This window comes from Elephantulus edwardii, unplaced genomic scaffold, assembly GCF_000299155.1.
Source record: "Elephantulus edwardii isolate Elephantulus edwardi_28Jun2011 unplaced genomic scaffold, EleEdw1.0 scaffold00052, whole genome shotgun sequence".
Lineage (NCBI taxonomy): Eukaryota > Metazoa > Chordata > Mammalia > Macroscelidea > Macroscelididae > Elephantulus > Elephantulus edwardii.
The window spans coordinates 7,133,660-7,146,436 of NW_006399802.1; positions in this window are offsets into that span (position 1 = coordinate 7,133,660).

Consider the following 12,777-nt stretch of genomic DNA (forward strand, 5'->3'; position numbering starts at 1 on the left):
CTCCTTATGGACTAGGCCATTGGAGATAGAATTAAATGGTAAGATACCAGTTTTACAAACTGAACGTGTGTAGAATTCAGCATGTTGTTGTTATATGCCATTGAATTGCTTGCAACTCATAGCAATCCTATGCACACCAGCTCTGAACCTTGCTCTATCCTGAGCCAATCTCACTGTCTTCAACACACCTACCCCATTACCTGAGTCACTGAGTCAATATATCTCATCCAGGGTCTTCATCTCCTGTGCTATCCCTCCACCCTTCCAAGCTTGATGTCCTACTCCAATGACTGGTCGGTCCCTCTTGGCAACATGCCAAATATGTGAGATGGAGATTCAAAATCCTTGCCTTCAAGGAGCTAATAATTCACTAAAACAACAGATTTTAATCCAGCCCCCCAATTATTTGTGTTCTGGAAAGCATTCAAGAAAGAGAGAAAGACCCTCAATGAGATGGGGTAGCAATGGGTTCAAGTGTTTCAGAGATGATGAAGACAGAACAGGGTTCAGATCTGTTGTTCATAGCATTGTGATGGTCATATTCAACAACACCTAACAACAAGATACGTTATTGTTGTTGTAACAACAAGATATATTTCTTAAAAATCCCAAGGAGCAGTGGATATTACCTTATACAGCAAAAGATGTTACTAGAGTAAGGATTTTGAGAGGAAGAGATTATTTTGTGTTATCTGATTGAATGCTAAATGCAATTATATGTAATCCTTATGAGAGAGAGGCAGAGAGAGACCTGACACAGTTGGCAGGGAAAAAGACACATACACATACACGGGAGACCATATAATGATAGGGCAGAGAGATATGCAGCCACAAGCTTTGGGAAAATGCTGTCAAGGACCTCTCTAAAATGCTCAAGGGCAATGATGTCAGTTTAAAAAATAAAGTGCACCTAATCCAACTTATGGTCTTTCCACATTTTTTCTATGCATCTGAAAGTTGAACAATAAATACAGATAGCAGAAGAAGAATTGAAGCCTTTCAACTGTAGTGTTGGAGGAGAGTATGGAATAGCCCAAGGACTGCCAAAAGAAAAAACAAGTCTGTCTTGGAGAAAGTACAACCAGGTTACTCCCAGTGAAAATTGGTCCCCCACACTTTGGGCATGTTGTCAGGAGGGCCTAATTCTTGGGAAAAGGCATCATTCTGAAAAAGAGAAAGAAAGGAATGCCCTCAACAAGATCGACTGATCCAGTCACAATAACAGTGGGTTTTAACATATAGGAGGTCATGAGGATGGTGCAGCATAGGCAAGGTTCAGATCCACTCTTCGTAGTATTGCTATGAATTATAGTCTACCCGACAGCACCTCACAACAACTAGAAGCTGGAAGAGGCAAGGAATGGATTCCCTCATATGGTCCTTGGAGAGAAGGTGGTCCTGTCTACACCTGGATTATAAACTTTTGCCCTAAAAAGTGTGAGAGAATAAATTCTTGTTGAAGTAGCTATTAAATTTATGGAACTTTTTTTCAGCAGCCACAGTGAACTTGCTATTCATTCCTAATTGTGAAGAAAATGATTCATTAAATTGTTGTTTATTGTTATGTGTTGCTGAGTTAGAACCAACTCATAGCTGACCCTCCAGCAGGTTTTAGTGGCTATCAATTACATGGAAGGCGGATGCCCATCTTTCTCCCATAGAGCAGCTGGTGGATTTGAACCATCTATCTTTGGGTTTTGAGACCAGTCCTTGGAGAAGGATATCATGCTTGGGAGGGTGGAGGGGCAGTGCAGGAGGGGAAGGCCCTTTATGAGGTGGATTGATTCAGTGACTGGGATAATCGGGATGGGAGTGTCAGAGGCAGTGAGATTGGCACAGGATAGAGCATGGTTTAGGGCTGTTGTACATAGGGTCTCTATGAGTCGCAAGCGACTCGACGGCACATAACAACAACAACAACAACAACATCTTTGGGTTGATAGTGCAACTCCTTGCCACTAAGCTACCAGTACTTTTCTTAAACTCCTGAGTGACTTTCTCAACAAGATAGATTGGCACAGTTAGCTGCAACAATGGACTTGAGCATGATAGAGATTGTGAGGACGGTATACAGCAGGGTTATAATCTGCTGTTATAAAGTCTTTATGAGGTGTAGTTGCTTCAATAGAGGTTAACAACAGGAGGTGGCCTAGTGGAAGGTAGCTGCACTGCAATCCTGACAGCATGTGGTTGCTCCGTGGAAGAAGTATGGGTAATCTCCTCCCATGAAATTAACTGCCTCTGAAAAACCGCCAGAGGGTCAGCTATACAACAACAACAACAACAAAAACTATAACTATCTCTGTCTCTATCTCTATTTATTTTTTTTAATTTTTTTTCTATCGCTATTTCTAAATCATCTCTATCTCTATCATCTCTATCTCATCTATATCTATCTATCTCTCTATCTATCTATCATTGAGAAATTGATAATATCTACCAACTAGCATTGTTTGAAACAGTAAGATAACACAATAATTATGTGCTCTCCTTAGCACAGCTTCAAATAACTCTTGGTATGTGAAAATGCTAACTGTAGGAATCATAACATACTAATGATCTTTCTGGAAAAAATGCAAAGAGTGATGGTAGTTAGAGGTACAAGAAAAAATTTTGGCAAATGCAAAAAGACTAAAAAGAGATTATTTTTCCCCTGAAATCCAAATACTTAAAAGGTTTTGAATTTGTTAAAATTAATATTACTGTGAAAAATTATAAACAAAATACTAAAATAATTTATCTGAGAAATATATAAAAGAGAAAGCAGGCCGTGAAGAATGACTTATCCTAGGAATGCAAACTTGCCTTACTATTACCAAATCAATCCACAAATGCACCACATTAAAAGTATAAGAAACAACTATAAGTTTATCTTAGTAGATAAAGTAGAAAATTGTTGTTGTTGTTGACTGCCTTCAAGTCGAACACAACTCATAGCCACCCTATGAACAAAAGGCCTGAAGCCTTTCTATAACTATCAACATTTATCAAAGTTCGTAGAGTTTCCAGAGGCATATTGTTTAGGAAGTAGATGCCACTTTTGCTTCATAATAAAAGAAAGTATTTAGAAAGTAGAAATAGAATAAATTCATGTTTATAAAAAAATCTTGACATCTACAGCTAGCATTATACTTAATTATGAAACATAAATTTTTTATCTAAAATTTGGAATAAGACAAGGATGTCTATTCTAACGATATGTATTCAGCATTGTACTAGTGGGCCTAGCTAATGAATAATGCAAACAGACTAAGTAAATGGCATGTGTATTTTTTAAAGGCTTAAAAGCACACTACAAGATAAAGGTAAACAACCCATTTAAAAAATGGGCACAGAATATGAACAGAAACTTCACCAAAGACATTCAGGTGGCTAACAAACACATGAAAAAATGTTCAAAATCCCTAGCTCTGAGATGCAAGTAAAAACAACTATGAGATATCATCTCACCCCAGTAAGAATAGCAAAATTTAGCAGAACAGCAAACATCAAATGCTGGTGAGGTTGAGGAGAAACTGGAAACTTTATTCACTGTTGGTAGGAGTGTAAAATGGTGCAACCACTATGGAAACTGTATGGCACTTTCCCAAAAAGTTGCAAATAGAGATACCATTTGACCCAGCAATTCCACTACAGGGAATTTACCCTAAAGAAACCATAACTGCCATCCAAGCAGATATATGCACACGCATGTTTATGGCGGCTTTGTTCACAAGAGCAAAGAGCTGGAAACAACCCAAGTGCCCATAAACTAATGAATGGATAGAGAAGCTATGGTATATTCACACAATGGAATATTATGTGGCATTGAAAAACAAGGAACTCATGAAATATTATGCGAAATGGATCACCCAGGAAGACGTTATGCTGAGTGAATTATCTCAGTCACAAAAGGATAAATACTGCATAGGGCCACTGTTATAAAATGAGATTTGACATCAGGGTTGAGGGAAGACAGAAAAGGGGGGGAGGAACGATGTATATTGCATTGAAACAGATGAGGGGAAGAACTGAAGGCTGCATAGTGGAGTGGACTTGGGGGGGAAGGATTTCATAACAATGAAAGAGTTTTTCTTCCTTTTCAAGGAGAAGAGTGAATTGGGGGAAGGAGGTAAGTAGGTAGGGAGAAAAGTGCAACAATGAATGACTGGAAACCCTAAGTCTCTGTAAACTTTCATTAAAATGAATTAAAATTTTTTTAAAAGACATAAAAGCATCATTTATAGAAGGATAACTAAAACCAACAAATAAACTTACGTTAGCTACTACTGTGTGAAAACGAAAAAAAAAAGTTTATGCTATTCTAAAAAAATTTGCAATAGAAAATTAGAATACTATAATATTTTATGATAATGGCATTCTCCACTTACCTTTTGTTATTAGTTTTCTAAACAAGACTGTCCCCAGATGACAAAGGTAATTACGAACTCAAGCACTAACTTAAAAGGTTGCTGGTTCAAACTCACCCAGGGATTTATCCAAAGAAAGGCCTGACATTCTCTTTACAAAAGGTCTCAGCCTTGAAACCTTAAGAATTTCCTGCTCTCACACACATGGATCACCATGAGCTGAAATTAAGATGGCATAAGCTGGTTGGTATTCCTTTGTCCCAACATGAATGTATCATATACAGATGTAAGTTGTTATGTGCCATCAATTTGGAATCAACTCATAGCAGATCCTCCAGTGGGTTTTCAGAGGCTGTAAATTGCATGAGAGGATATTACTATCTTTCTCTCACAGAGCTCCAGGTGGATTTGAATTGCCTGTCTTTGTGTTGGCAGTGTAACTCCTTACCACTAGGCCATCAGTCATCAGTGCTCCGTATAGAAATGTATAACAAAATAATAAACTATAATAATAAAAGAGTTTAGGTAATTTAAAAAAAATGGTCTTTCCAGATTCTCTATTAATCCTATTGACCACAATTCAGTTTATTGCCTTATACCTGTATTCAAGAAGTCTACCATTCATATATTCACCTAATGGAATACTATGCAGCAATGATTTAGAAAAGTACTACATAACTTGAGAGAAACTGGAGAGTATTATGCTGATTTAACTAATTCAGCCTTTTAAGGACAAATACTGCACAAGACCATTATTGTAAAAATAGGAGAACAAGCAATACATGTATGGGGACCCAAGGGGGGAAAGGTGGAATCAAAGGGGCAGGATGAGTTGGAACAACATCACGGGGTTGCACATTTTGGTTGATGGAAGAAGGTGTGTGTGAAGGAAATGGGAACAATCCAGAGGGGACCTGAAAAGACAGAGTAATGATGGGCAAGGTCCATGGTGACTAATTTTATAAAACATAATGCATGGGAATCATTGTATGAAAGAGAACAGTATGAAACATAATGTATATGAACTTTGTAAGAAAATCAATATAAAAAAGAAGTCTACCATAGGTGCATTAAATAGCAGCTTGCTCCTATGAAAAGCTTCACTGTTGTTGCATGCCATTGAGTTGGAACCACCCCATAGCTAGGCCTCAAGGGAATTTTCAGAGGCAGAGAATCACAGAGAAAGTCCCTGCCCTTCTTTCTCCTGCAGAACAGCTGCTGATTCAATTGGGTGTCTTTGGAATTGCAGCACGCACAGTTACCACGAGGCCACCAGAGCTCCCGATGAAAAGCGTACATATTCCAAATGACAAACTGCAAATCGGGGGTGGGTGGGCAAATCTGTTCTTTACACTCCAGTAATAACCTTGTTTTCTCTTCAGCCTCTCCTATTGCACACTCCTCTTAGCACCCTTGACCAAGGCTCTGAGGCGGCAGAGGAAATGAGCACCTCCTCAAATAGGGCCTGTTGGGCTCATTTGCTCACACACCCTGGTGCACAACCATGGCTGGTGGCCAGTGAGGACCTGTCTGTCATTTGGATATATTTTTTTTTAATTTGCAGACATTTACATGTGTTGTCCATTTTAGGATAGCTCATGTATACATCAGCCAGTCAAGTAGATCAGCCTGCATACTGACAGGAGTTGGCGTAAAAGCACATGGAAACTGACAGGCGGACAGGCTGACAAATTCAGAGCTGTTCCCATCAGCCTTTATCTAGTTAACTGGAGCCGTGTTTGCGGATCAGACTCCAGATACACATCAGAATCTATAGCTGCCTTCAGAAAAATGCCATTGTTTCTCTCTTTTAGTCTCTCTCTCTTTTTTTTTTACAAAGATAGTGAAATATGTCAACTGCACTAAAAAAGTGGTGATAGCCTCATTTTTCTGCTGTGTTCTCCACTATAGGAAGGACTTCATTATTGGCACAAAGCTCTGCTCTGAGGAGCTGCCCTGCTGCCCAAGATGACATTGCTGCCACCGCCCACCTCCAGTGGAGAATTCTAATGAGGGAAGCAGGGGCAGGTGGCAGTGCAAGTGAATTCTGCAAACTAGTCCTCTCAGGCTAATCTCATGACCCTGGCCTCATTAGCAATGTGAAAACCATGGAACCAACCCATTAAGGATGGTATCTGTGAGGATCCAACATCCTGTCAGTTCTGTTAGGTGCTACGAAATTTGTATTAAAGGTAAAACCTATGGTTGCATGAATAATGAAGACCAAAGAATCCATGCATTTCAATGATGGTGTTGAATGGAGAGTGAATACAGGAAGATCGAAGAATTCATGCATTTGAATTGCAGTGTTGGCAAAGGGCATTTAATATGACATGGACTTCTAGCAAAAGAATCAAATGCCTTGGAAGCAGCACAATCAGAGCATGCTTTAGAAGGGAGGCTGGTGAGACATGATATTATGTACTTTTTCAGGAGGGACCAGTCCCTGCAGAAGGGTATCATGCTTGGAAAAGCGGAGGGTCAGTAAATAAAGAGAAAGACCTTCAAAGAGATGGACTGACAGGCTGTATCAACAGGCTCAAACATTAGCTATTGGGAAGATGGTGCAGTACGAGGCAGTGTTTTGTCCAGTTGTACAGGGGTTACTGAGTTGCTACTCAATGGCACCAACATGCTGCATCAAGTTTAACCTCCTAAGTAATAATATTACCGCCTGAAGATAAGAATGATGCTTAAATAGGAAGAATACACTATTTTTTTCCATACACTTTGCTGAGTGCCACACATACTATCTCATGGATTCTTCTGAACTATCTTACAAAGAGAACATTCTATTACCACTTTAAAGGTGAAGAAACAAAACACTAGATTGTTTGGTAAAGAATCTGTTTCCTAGTGCAAGGATCTCTTAGTTGACAACACTCCCTGCCTGGGTTTGCTGCATTTGTTCTTACCTGTGATGCCATCTGTGGAATTCAGCCTGGCACGAGAAGTGCTAGGTTAGGGGTGAACTGAGGTACTGTGGGAGTACAAATGAGGGGGACTTTCCTTCTTTCTCGTCTGGGGATTATAGATGGGGTGCTGTGTGAGCTAAAATTTGAAGGACAAAGAAGAGGCACACGTGATGTCAGAAGAACATGGACAAGGTACTGCCAGGAGAAGGCCTGGTATATTGGTGTGATGTCAAGGGTTTTATGTTCAAAATGCCTTTCCCAGCCAATGGCTTTGACTTTCACCACATCAGTGAGAATGTGTTCTTGTTGTTGTTATGTACTGGCGAGTCACTTAAGACTCACAGCAACCTGGTGTATTATAGCTCTAAATCCTGCCCGGTCTCATTATCTCTGACATAAGCTGTGTATAACCATAGGAAGATTGGTCAGTTTTAAGCACTCCATCACGTTATATTGGGCAGGATTTAGCAGTGAAGGTGAGGATCTCACTACCAGCAAAGAAGGGAGAGCAGAGACTCCTGCCCCAGTTGGACCAGGATCCACATGCAAGCAGCAGCAGTCTCAGCAGAGAACCAGAAACCAACATGGGCCAGAACTGACTTGGGACTGTTCCTCATGAAGCCACAGCCTGAATCTTTCACCGTGCTTGCTGGATGACTGAGCGATGCCACAATTTGCAGAACTAAGGAATCTTTGAAACTCTAACCGAAGCAGTGAGGCTGAAGGTCAAAGGGCCTGTGAACATACTGGAGAAGCTGTTTGGACTGAAGAATTGTACACTTGAGAAGCTCTATGGAGAGAATTGTAGACTCTTCCCTAATCACCACATAACCATGAGTAGGATTCTGTGAGATCTGTGTGATCATTGTTTATGGATTTTGGATCCTTATAGCAGAAAGATTGGTGTTGGATCTTACTCTTATAAAAACCTACAATGGAAATTAGTAGAAGCAAGTTCAGGTGATTGAAACACTATGCCTCACCTTATAGGAAAGGGTTTTGGATGTTGATACGGACAGTTCTCCTTTGTGGAATTAGTAGAGGTCTGCTCCAGCCACTCCCATACTGCCTGTACTCATTTTACAACTGAAAGGGTTAGGAGGTGACAAGATTTAAGTGAGTTGTGAGTGGTTAAGACTTGGGGCTGAACATAATCTTAGCTAAGATCATGGAAAGCCTTGAGCAGGGGAGAGGGGGCGAGGGTGGCACAGTCAAGGGTTAAACATGTGAGCAACAAGATCAGATTATATTTTATTTAAAAAATATTCATTGTGATTTGGCTCAGATTACAATTTAGAGAGATCAAATTCTGGCTACACAGTAAAAAGAGGACCCGTAAGGAGGACAAACCAGGTAGAATTCCTCTTTTTCTGGGAAGCTAACACAACCAGCAATAGGAAAGAACACTCATCAGGCCAATCAGAGCGACCTGGCAACCAGAGAGGGACAGCTGTTCCAGACACTTTCCCTGGTCACCCCTGTGGTGCAGAATCCTCTAGAAGAGAGGCAGCTCCAAGCCCCAGCTAAGTGACAAGGGACACCCCGTCCAGCCACACAGATCTAATAGACAATGAAGACTCCTGGGGGGTCTTGCAAAGGTCAACATGTCACCTGCAAAGACTCATTTTTGGTTACTCTTTATTCACTTATTATATAAGTATTTACTGAACATACACATTTGCTATGAGTTGCAAGCAACTTGATGCCACATAACAACAACAACAACACTACTTGCTCACTTTCATTAAATATGGAGCAGGAAAAAGTAGTAAGTTCTCGCCTTGAGTAGCTCACAGTTACGCCAGGTGGGGGACAAGCCAGACATACCAAAGCCACAATATGTTAAGTTATAATAAGCACACATAAATGGTTATGGGGATAATTTTAACAGCTTTTAATGTCACTGCAATATTCCAATTCCTATAGTAAGAAAACATCAGTTTAGTCATCATTATCATGGCATAGCAATTTTATTGGGACCAAAAAGCTTGCTATGTATGTGGGATTTCTACAAGAAGGAAACATTTTAGATAAATTTGTCTCACTAATCAAAATTAAAGGTAGTACGTAATTCAAATGGAAATGGGGTATTACATAATTATTAAAAATATTCAAAGCAGGATTATGCATATGTTACATCACCGCAGGCTTATAATAATGTCTCAGCAACGCAGAGTCTAACGAAATTAGTTTCATTTAAGAGTTGAGGAATCAAGACATCTCAGTAACATTCTAATGCTTTCAAAGTTTACCATTCAAACACTGTATCTACTCCACGTTTTATTTTTCTAGAATGTCTTTGTATACTGTGTTTTGAACAGCCATCCAATTTATAATTAAACAACTAGCTCTATTTAAAAATATAATTTTAAACACAGCCTCACAACAATTCTAGGGTATTTTGTTGACAGAAGAGGTGAGACCATCACACATTCTTATTTGTTTATTGGGGACAACAGGATGTAAGTCCTCTAGGGATAGTTCTCCTTTAGGGCAACAAGAATGAATGCCAAATCTGAAATGAGACTTTAAGGAGCATTGGAAGTACCTGCAACCACTAAAATACTTACCATTAAATTATCTCAAAACCATCTGTGCATGTGCATTAATTGGCTTCAGACATTCTGTTACCTGGGAGGAGTAACACATTGAAAGGCTAAAATTCAGAATAAGGCAAGGGGAAAGCGGAAATACTACAAAGCTTAGTGAGCCCATATGAGTGGGGAATCAGAGAGACCCTAGCTGGGCAGGCAAGGGGGAGGCTTGACCACGATGAGATGTGCTGGAGGCCTTACTCATCCACCAGGATATCTCATACTTAGGTCTAGAGCTGAGTGTTGAGTGAGGTGTGGTGTTGGGGTCATTCACCACTTACACTGTCACAGATTTTATAGCACACCCTTCATCACATGGATTTGAACAGATAAATAATGGAGTAATAGGGATAATGAAAGAAATCCACAAGAAAAATTGGACAACATGCAGTTTTCATGTTTTACTTTTGTGAACGTAGGGGGAAAAGATCTCGGCCTTTTTTTTTAAAAAAAGATTATGATAATGAAAATGTTTGTAACCAAAATTATAACAGCTACAATTTATGAAGAGCTTGCTATGTGCTAGTTAGGCACTGTATTAAATGTTTTATCTCCATCATCTCACTTAATGTCCCCTGTGCTGCTTCCATGCTCTTCCAGAACTGCTTGTTCAGTTTCATGGAAGAAGGAACATAAAAGGATTCCACTTTATTCCAAATTTACATATTAGAGTCCATCCTTAATTCTGTTGGAGCTACTTTCTGCTTTGAGATGGTCAGCAAGGTGTCCCTGAGCAATGAGGAAAGGGGTGCCCTCCTTTCTAAGATAGACCTAGGTCCAGAAGCCCCTGGACATTTCTCATTACCAGAGACAGTGCCTTGAGCCAGTCTCACACTGAGACAACAGTAAAGTTTTGAGACCTACCCCTGTGCCACCTCTGTCCAGGTCTCACCCCGTTCTTGGATTCTGCACCTTCACACTTCATGTGCTTACAGACCATGAGATAAGACGGTATCTCTACTAAGTTTAACAAAAACCAACCCTCTGCCCTTGAGTCAGATCTGACTCATGGCATCTCCATTGGGTTCCCGAGTCTGTCAACCTTTACAGGAGGAGAAGACTGCCTCATTTTTCTTCTGTGGAAGAGCAGCTGGTGGATTTGAACTACTGGCATTTTGGTTAGCAGCACAACACGTAAGACACTATGCCACCAGGGCCCGGCTACCAACGTTGGCATCCTGAAATTCTGATGAAGGTGGTTCAGAAGAAAATGTGGCAACAGGTCAGACCAATCTTGGACGTCTTCCAGGAAGCCTAATGCTAAAGGGAAAGCCTGATTAAACCCAGGCAGGCTCCAAGGTATCAGCCCCAGAGATGGTAGAGTGGCTGAGTATAGAGGCTCTACCTCCTTTCAGGAGAACTTGATCTCACTCACCTGGTGGGTGGAGATAAGACTTAATTCTCCCCAGGCAGAGATGCTGCAATTCTACTCCTTCCAAAGAGCCACAAAAAAGGAAATAGCCAGGACATAAAGGCACACTTTGCTTTTAAAAAAACCCTCTCCCATCCTTTCACTTTTTCTCCTTGTTCTTCCTCTTAAACTTTGCTTTTGTGAGTGACGTTTAGGGACATTGTTTTCTCTCCTCTGGGTGTGCTCTAGGATCTAATTGTCCTGCTGTTCGAGTGTCACCAGGCTTTATTATCGGGAAGATGAATGGGCCCAGGGGCAGAGTTCAGCAGGAAGGCATCTGCTGGCTTGCATGCAGAGTGGAAGTGCTCAGAAGTGATTTTTAATGAAAACCTGGAACAAAACTGGCACAGGAAACTCTGCCACCTATCCCTCCCCAAATGGAGGCGACCAAAAGGAAGTTCTCTTTTTTTTCAGAAGGAAAGGAAATTAATAAACAAGAGTGGTAGATATCCCTACTTGGAGTGTCTTCCCACCGCCACCGCCCCCAGCCCCAATCTTTGTAGGAAAAGACTAAACGATGAACACGTTTGAGGCTGAGATGTGAGCTCCTGAATGGGCACAAGCCATGCCTGTTTTGCTCAAAGGATAATCTCACTCAAGAAGTTTCCACTCCACTCGCACACTCGCGCCTCCCCTGGCCTCAGGTTACTGCGCCACAGCCCTCGCAGTCTCAGATTCTCTTATTGGACCCTCTCCACGTTGACAGTTCTTCCACTTCACCAAGTGGCCAATGTCTCCACTTTAGAAGACCCAGGACTACAAGGGGACAATGGATCTATTGTTCTTTTTACCCCCTTGAACAGGACAAATGTCTCTTCCCTCTGTCACCAAAGAAGGCCAAGAAAGGGATCTTCGGAAACTCACCTTCCCTCCGCTTCCCCTTGATTGTTGGAAAGTTTTGGGGTGTTCCTTCTTGCCTTTGCCTGTCAAACCTGTTTGGGACTCAAAGGGACATTGCCCTTTCCTGTTCCTTCCAGAGTGGAGGTGGGGAGGGAAGATCACAAATCAGGCGATGCATTGTAGTTTTAGGACCTGCAGTCCGTGGATTCCTCTGGGGCTCTGGAGACGCGCGTCGAGGCTCCCCACGGGGCAGAGACAAGACAGCGCCCCACGGGAACCCCGCCTGAGGACTGACATGCTCTGGGAGAAGAGCCTCGAGTTCCCGGTGCCCCGCCGCTGGAGCCGTCTTCGGGGATGAGCTGGCCCCTGCCGGTGTCCCCCTCACCGGTGCACCTTTACGCCGGGGGCATCTTGGCGGCGGGGTTTCCCCGTGCCTTCGGGGAACCCCGCGGAGCCAGGGCTGCTTCGGAGGCGCGAGAACGCTCCCCCGTCCCCAGGGCTCGCTCTCCTCCCCCGGCCTGGTTGCCGAGCGTGCGCCCTCCGAGCATGCGCAGCCCGGCGCCCTCCGCGCCTCTCAGTTGCCCCTCCGCCCCCTCCCCAGCAGCCTCCCGCTCCTTTCCTTTCATTAAACAAACAGGGGATCCTGAGACCTGGACGCGGGGCGGGCG